Source organism: Pongo pygmaeus, chromosome 12 (assembly GCF_028885625.2).
Source record: "Pongo pygmaeus isolate AG05252 chromosome 12, NHGRI_mPonPyg2-v2.0_pri, whole genome shotgun sequence".
In the NCBI taxonomy this organism is placed as follows: Eukaryota; Metazoa; Chordata; class Mammalia; order Primates; family Hominidae; genus Pongo; species Pongo pygmaeus.
In genome coordinates, this window is record NC_072385.2 from 95,048,518 (window position 1) to 95,056,834 (window position 8,317).

Sequence of the window (8,317 nt, forward strand, 5' to 3'; positions counted from 1 at the left end):
CCAATGCCTCTGACACGGCCAAGGTATTTCTTGTTTGCTTGGCTTGTGTAGGCAATTAAAATGCCTGCTCCTTTGGGATGTGCCCTCAATACAATCTTGAGAAAGTTGCAGAAGCTGGAAAGAAATAAACCAAACTGGGTTGAATTTTATCTAGCAGATCACTCTCTATAAACCCCTCCAGTGGAAAAGTGCAAAAGACTTGCTTCTGCTACGGATTTCTGGTCACACACTTAAATGGCTTCTGGCATAATCCAGAATCTTTTTTAGGACTGAAAAATGGTACAAGGTGGTAAACGCTGAATTCCTGGAAATGTAAAAACCAAGGGAGATTTACAAAAACCGAATGAAAACACTATTAAACAAAGGTGTAGAAAACATCAAAAATTAATGTTTTCCCTTACTCCTTGAGATTTAGGTTCCATATAATCTTCAAAGTATATTTTCTTATTGTCATCATTTGAATAATCTTTCCCATAGCCTTTATTCATTGCATGACTGGCTGATTATATTAATGTAGTTTTAGTGGATTCTTAGATATTGCTGGTTAAAGCCCTCTGTAAATCTACAAAGAGCTCATATAAGTGCTGATTGTTATCACAGTGTGAAGGAAAACACTTGAACTCGTAAAAATTCAGTCCAAAAGAGTTACAACCAACATGTGACAAACTGTTCATTTTCTTTTTCTTTTTTCTTTTTTTTTTTTTTTTTTGAGACGGAGTCTCGCTCTATCGCCAGGCTGGAGTGCAATGGCACAATCTCAGCTCACTGCAACCTCCGCCTCCCAGGTTCAAGCGATTCTCCTGCCTCAGCCTCCTGACTAGCTGGGAACTACAGGCGTCTGTCACCACGCCCAGCTAATTTTTGTATTTTTTTAGTAGAGACGGGGTTTCACCATGTTGGCCAGGATGGTCTCGATCTCTTGACCTTGTGATCCGCCTGCCTCAGCGTCCCAAAATGCTGGGATTACAGGCGTGAGCTACCGTGCCCCACCAAGAAATTGTACATTTTCATTTTAAGCTATATTCTATACTCCAGAATGAAAGACTTTGGCCTTTGTACGTGTGTGTGTGTGTGTGTGTGTGTGTGTGTGTGTGTGTTCTACAAGTAGAAACTGGTGTCAAGGTAAACTTCAGTTACTCCCCATCCTTTTTTTGTTTTGTTTTTGGTTTTGGTTTTGAGACAGGGTCTCATTCTTTCTCCCAGGGTGAAGTGCAGTGCAAGGATCATGATTCACTGCAGACTGGATTTCCTGGGCTCAAGTGATCCTCGTGTCCCAGCTTCCAGAGTAACAGGGACTACAGGCGTGTGACACCATGCCCTCCCTGCTAATGTTTGTTTGTTTGTTTTAATTTTTGGTAGAGACAAGGTCTTGCCATGTTGCCGAATATGGTCTCTGACTCCTGAGCTCAAGCAATCCTCCTGCCTCGGCCTTGCAAAGTGCTGGGATTACAGGCATGAGTCATCCTGCCTGGCCAGTTACCCTTTTTAAGGTGATGAGACTGGGGCAATTTCCCTACCTTTTTGCTCCTTTAGCCTCCTAAGTAAAATTCTCAGGAACTGCTGATGCAAATCACTGACTTCTAAGAGACTGTTGCCCAGCCCACTTCCTAATACAAGTTCTCAGAATGGCCCTGTCCTGTAGCTGGTTGTCACTGAGTTCAAATGGTGCCACCTCCTTTCCTAGGTCAGCCCTTACCCTTGGTCCCCCTAGAGCCTCTCTCACTCCAGTTGGTTTCCCTCCCCTCACATTCTCTTCTTTTCTGCTTCTCCTCTATCTCCTTCCAAAGGTTTGCCCGCCTCACCCTCAAACCCACAAACACACACATACCTTTCTCTGCCAAATCCAAAATGACTTATTTTATTTAATTTATTTATTATTGCTATTATTTTATACAGTCTTACTCTGTCACGCAGGCTGGAGTGTAGTGGCGCCACTTGGCTCATTGCAGCCTTGATCTCCCAGGATCAAGCAATCCTCCTGCCTTGGCCTCCCAAGTAGTTGGGACTACAGGAACGCTCCACCATGCCTGGGTAATTTTTTGTAGAGACAGGGTCTCACTGTGTTGCTACACTGGTCTTGAACTCCTGGGCTCAAACAATCTGCCAGTCTTGGCCTCTCAAAGTACTAGGATTACAGGGGTGAGACACAGTACCCGGCCACTTCTTTAACAAACTTCTGTTTGTTAGAACTTGTGCCAGGCACTATTCTAATTACTTTCAAACATTCACTCATTTGGTGAATGAGTAAATAGGCTATAGACAACAGAGAAATTTTGATATATGGAGTGGCATGATTCAGTTAGTATATTAGAAAGGATTAGAATCAGTAAATAAGCTACAGAGAATGGGGAAATTTTGATTTATGGGATGATATGATTAAATTAGCATATTAGAAAGGATGCTGAGAAATTGGATATGGGGAAAATAGTGAAGTATAGAGCAGCTACACCATGAGACATTACGTAAAATATACTTTCCTGCTTAGACTAATAGTATTATGAAAAAGACTCCAGAACAACCATCTCTCTAACAGAAAATCCAGGCCGGGCACGGTGGCTCACGCCTGTAATCCCAACACTTTGGGAGGCCAAGGTGGGAGGATTACAAGGTCAGGAGTTCAAGACCAGACTGATCAATATGATGAAACCCCATCTCTACTAAAAATACAAAAATTAGCCAGGCATGGTGACTTGCGCCTGTAATCCCAGCTACTCAGGAGGCTGATGCGGGAGAATCACTTGAATCTGGGTGGTGGAGGTTGCAGTGAGCTGAGATCACACTACTGCACTCCAGTCTGGGTGACAGAGCGAGACTCCATCTCAAAAAAAAAAAAAAAGAAAAAGGAAGAAAGAAAGAAAAGAAAGAAGGAAAGAAAGAGAAAAAGAAAGAAAGAAAGGAAAGAAAGAAAAAGAAAGAAAGAGAAAGAAAGAAGAAAATCCAATTTTAGTTTGGGAGAGGTGGCTTATGACTGCAATCCCAGCACTTTGGAAGGCCGAGGCCAGTGGGTTGCTTGAGGTCAGGAGTTGGAGACCAGCCTGGCCAACATGGTGGAACCCCATCTCTACTAAAAATACAAAAAACTAGCCAGATGTGGTGGTGCGCACCTGTAGTCCCAGCTGCTCAGGAGGCCGAGGAACCAAGAATCGCTTGAACCTGGGAGGCAGAGGTTGCAGTAAGCTGAGATTGTACCACTGCACTCCAGCCTGGGCGACAGGGCGAGACATTGAAAAAAAAGAAAGAACGAAGGAAGGGAGGGAGGGACGGAGGGAGGGAGGAAGGAAGGAAGGAGGGAAGGAAGGAAGTAAGGAAGGATTTACAAACTCAGGGAGGGAGGATTGGTTTCCCTAGCATTAAAGTGAAGGTAAGATTGTTTTCCAAGGATGAAAATGCTTTGGTTGGGTGTGGTGGCTCACTCCTGTAATCCCAGCACTTTAGGAGACTGAGGCGGGAGGATTGCTTGAGATCAGGAATTCGAGACCAGCCTGGCCAACATGGTGAAACCCCATTTCTACTAAAAATACAAAAATAAGCCGGATGTGGTGGTGTGCATCTGTGGTCCCAGCTACTTGGGTGGCTGAGGCAGGAGAATCGCTTGGACCCAGGAAGGGGAGGTTGCAAGGAGCCAAGATCATGCCACTGCACTCCAGCCTGGGTGACAGAGCGAGACTCCATCTCAAAAAAAAAGAAAAGAAAAATCATCTGTTCAATGGAAATGTTAAGGAAAAAAAGAGAAAGAAGGAAAAATTGCTTCAATAGCACTATATCTGTGTTTATGTACAGGAAAGCGACAGTGAGGTACCTTCTCCAAGCTCTAATAAAGTGGCACTAAAAATTAAACTGAATGGACCTGAGCACTTCGCTGGGTGCAGTGGCTCACACCTGTGATCCCAACACTTTGTCAAGACCCTGTCTAAAAGAAAAAACACAGCATACACCAAATTTTGTTAGAAAAGAGATTAAGGGCCGGGCGCAGTGGCCCAGACTGTAATCCCAGCACTTTGAGAGGCCAAGGCGGGTGGATCATCTAAGGTCAGGAGTTGGGGCATGGTGGTGGGCACCTGTAATCCTAGGTACTCGGGAGACTGAGGCAGGAGAATTGCTTGAACCTGGGAGGCGGAGGTTGCAGTGAGCCAAGATCGCACCACTGCACTCCAGCCTGGCAACAGAGCAAGACTCCATCTCAAAAAAAAAGAAAGAAAAGAAGAAGAAAACAACTCTCTCTCTAATGAGAGAGAGAGGACTTCCAAGAGGAAAAGGCCCTCAAGAGCCCTTTGGAATTTTGAAACTTTGAGCTTTGAGAAGTTTCCTACATTGCAGGAAGTGAAAACTTAAATTCATCTTTGCAGAAGGTCTTTGCTTCGTTATGAGAAAGCCACCCTAAAAGATCTTTTAGTTATAGAACTAAAGCAAGTCCTCATCTAACTCCAACGTTGAAACCGCCCCTATAAACTTTATAAGATTAATCAGGGAAGAAGTGAGGGGAAGAAACAAAAGTAAAACAAGTTTGCAGCACATTCAGCGTTAATCCTGAGGTCAGCTTGCTCCCTGACCTGCTTCCTCATGGTTGTTTAGTGCCTATTATCCTAGGATCAGGTAGACCCTGTTAGAAGATTTTAGTTCCCCTTAACTGCTCTGGAGATAACTTGAACATTATTAAAGGGTTTCCCTTTGAGACATGCCTTTAGATCCCACATACTGGTAAAACTCCTATGCCAGCTGATCTGCAGGATCTTGCTGATGCCAGCTGGTCTGAGGGACCTCACAAAAAGCTGATTCACCAACGAATGCAGTTTCCACATCCTGATGACTTCGTCCCCTTTGCCCTGACCAATTGATAAACCCAAATCTCTGGCCCCTTGCCCTACATGATAGCCTTTAAAACCCAAGCCCAAGGCCAGGCATGGTGGCTCACACCTATAATCCCAGCACTCTGGGAGACTGAGACAGGTGGATCACTTGAGGTCAGGAGTTCGAGACCAGCCTGACCAGCATGGTAAAACCCCATCTCTACTAAAAATACAAAAAATTAGCCAGGCTTGGTGTTGGATGCCTGTAATTCCAGCTACTCGGGAGGCTGAGGCAGGAGAATCTCTTGAACCTGGGAGGCAGAGGTTGCAGTGAGCTGAGATCATGCCATTGCACTCCAGCCTGGGCAACAAAAGCAAAACTCAGTTTCAAAAAAAACAAAAACAAAAAACAAAACCCAAGCTCAGAACTCCTTGGAGAGATGGTTTTGAAAATCTCCTCCCGTCTCCTCATCTCCTCACTCAGCACCCTGCCATCATTAAACTCTCTGCCACATCCCTGCTGTCTCAGTGTAATGGATCTGTTACTGTGCAGTGGGCATACAAACCTGTTGGTCCTATAACAGTGTATTGGGAGAAAACAGTGATATTGCAATTAATCTGAAAGCATCTGCACTAGAGTTAGACTGAACAGCCAAATGAGCTGGTGCATTCATAGTTGTATATAGTTGAGTCATGTTATAATTTGGTTTTAAAGTACCTGTCTAAATGCTGTAGCTCAGTGTTACCTAGATTCCAAATGGATATTTATTAAAATGAAATTACATTCCCCCACCACCACCGCCAAAAAAAATATTGTACATTATAGTGGTTTAAAATTAGAAAACTTTTCTTTTTTGAGAGACTGGGTCTCACGCTGTCACCCAGGCTGGAGTGCAATGGTATAATCATAGCTCACTTGCAGCCTCAAACTCTTGGGCTCAACTGTTCTTCCCACCTCAGCCACTCAAGTAGCTGGGACCACAAGCGTGCACCACTGCGTCCAGTAGAAAACTTTAAAATCAGATTAAGAACTAGAAATCAAGACAACTGTAATTGATTAATTCTAGCTCCCAAAGGCAGCCTCCCAAAGTGCTAGGATTACAGGCATGAGCCACCGTGCCCAGCCTAAAATAAACCTTTTTAAGGCTCATAGTAAGTACTTAAATATCTGTTGATTGATGTGAGATTTCATTTGCTAGGAGAGAGTTCAGTTCAAGTTTTTCTAAAAAGTCCCTGAGAAAAGAATGCACTATTTAGGGTAGATTATGTCTTAATGCACACAGCCTGATTGGATAGACAGGCACTGGCTATAGGCTTCCAAGTTTCCATCTTTTAAACCAGTGAAAGAAAAAAATCCAAGCTTTTTAGTTTGGCTTCAGCACTATCAGTAAACTCCCTAGAGCCTTTCTGCAGCAGAAGATGGGGTGGACCCACTTCCACTGCAGGGACCAGAGTCATGATGGCTTTGATCTGTGACACTAGAAAACCTAGTTTGACCAAAAAGTTGATAAATCTGTGGATATAAATCTGCCCACTGCTCCAGTTGCTCCCATCACCAGAGCACTCAACAGTTGCTCATCCACCCTCAAAAGGAAGGTCAACTATTGCTGGCGATTCTGATCAATGCATTGCCTGAAGTCTAAGATCTGTATCACTGAATTTCAGCGTTTAGAAAGTGGGGCTCTTGGCCGGCCACACTGGCTCACACCTGTAATCTCAGCAATTTGGGGGCCAAGGCAGGCAGATCACTTGAGCTCAGGAGTTCAAGACCAGCCTGGGCAACATGGTGAAACCCCATCCCCTCAAAACATACAAAATTTTGTCTGGGTGTGGAGGCACATGCCTGGAGTCCCAGCTACTCTTGAGGCTGAGATGGGAGGATTGCTTGAGCCCAGGAGGCAGAGGTTGCAGTGAGCCATGATGGTGCCACTGAACTCCAGCCTGGGCAAGAGCCAGACTCTGTCTCCAAAAAAAAAAAAAGAAAAGAAAAAAAAAGTAAGTGGGGCTCTTAGGCTGAATCTCATCAAACAGCTTCTCAGCACAAATCTTTGCCCCTGCCAAGGAAGGAATGTGATAGTAATAAATGGCAATGCAGGGGTAGCAGCAGCTGCCTCCGTTAGAAAATTAATCAGAGCATCTTTGTTTCATGGTTTGAAAAGAAAGGGGCAGTGACAGGAATGCCATTGGCTTCTATTTCTTCTGCATGTTGGGCCAGTTCTTATGATTCTTTCAAGCTCAGTACTCCTATATGAATCACTACCTGATCCAACATTTAGCAGTTTATTATAAACAATATTATAATGGATACATATGAAGAAATGTATATGGGGGGCCAGGCCCAGTGGCTGACACCTATAATCCCAGCACTTTGGGAGGCTGAGGTGGGTGGATCACCTGAGGTCAGGGGTTTAAGACCAGCCTGGCCAACATGGTGAAAGCCCATCTCTACAGAAAATACAAAAATGAGCCGGGTGTGGTGGTGTGTGCCTGTAGTCCCAACTACTTGAGAGACTGAAGCAAGAGAATGACTTGAACCTGAGAGGTGGAGGTTGCAGTGAACCAAGATCGTGCCATTGTACTCCAGCCTAGGCGATAAGAGTGAAACTCGGTCTCAAAAAAAAAAAAAAAAGAAAGAAAGAAAATGCATATGGGGGATGGGACGTGCAGCGTCTGTGCCCTCCCTGGGTGCACCACCCTCCAGGAATCTCTATGTGTTCAGCTATCTGAAAACTCCACCTAGTACCCTTTTTATTTTATTGTATTTTTCATTTTTTGAGATGGAGTCTTGCTCTGTTGCCCAGGCTGGAATGCAGTGGCACCATCTCAGCTTATTGCAACCTTCGCCTCCCAAGGTTCAAGCGATTCTCCTGCCTCAGCCTCCCAAGTAGCTAGGATTACAGGCGCCCGGCACCACAGCTGGCTAATTTTTTGTATTTTTAGTAGAGACGGAGTTTTGCCATGTTGGCCAAGCTCTTCTCGAACTCCTGACCTCAAGTGATCCGCCTGCCTCGGCCTCCCAAAGTGCTGGGATTACAGGCGTGAGCCGCTGCACCCTACCTACTACCCTTTGTAACTGTGTCCCTTGATACCACTTGGTAGCTTATTGTTATTGACAAATATGTTTTGGCAGCTGCTGAATGTAGCTTGGTTCACTTAACCATTTCCCACAACCTTCTTATGAGGCTTCAAAGCTGAAAATCTTCAGTTTCGCTTGCAGGTAGGACTGGCCATATGAATACATCTAGCCAATGAGATACACATGGAAGTCTCTAAGAAGGCCATCCCTTCTGGAATAAAAAAGGCAATACCTCCTAGGAAGGAGAAAGATCTTTTTGTCCCTTTACCATTCTTCCTTCAGCCTGCCTGGCTTGGACATAAGGCCTAGAGGTGAGCCTCCTTCCATCATGAGGAGACATTCATGAGAAGGCTTACATGCTAAGTAGAAAGATAAAAGAAAAATCAAAAGATCCATGAGCTATCACACCTGAACTACCTACCTTCAGATTTCTTTTGTTTGGGACAAATTAATG

The 8,317-nt window shown here is 44.5% G+C and overlaps 1 pseudogene; it reads right to left on the minus strand.

The window, feature by feature from the left end:
- Window positions 1-6,057: 6,057 nt before the first annotated feature.
- Window positions 6,058-7,059, minus strand: LOC129030029 (N-acetylneuraminate lyase-like; annotated as a pseudogene).
- Between the last annotated feature and the right edge of the window lie 1,258 nt (window positions 7,060-8,317).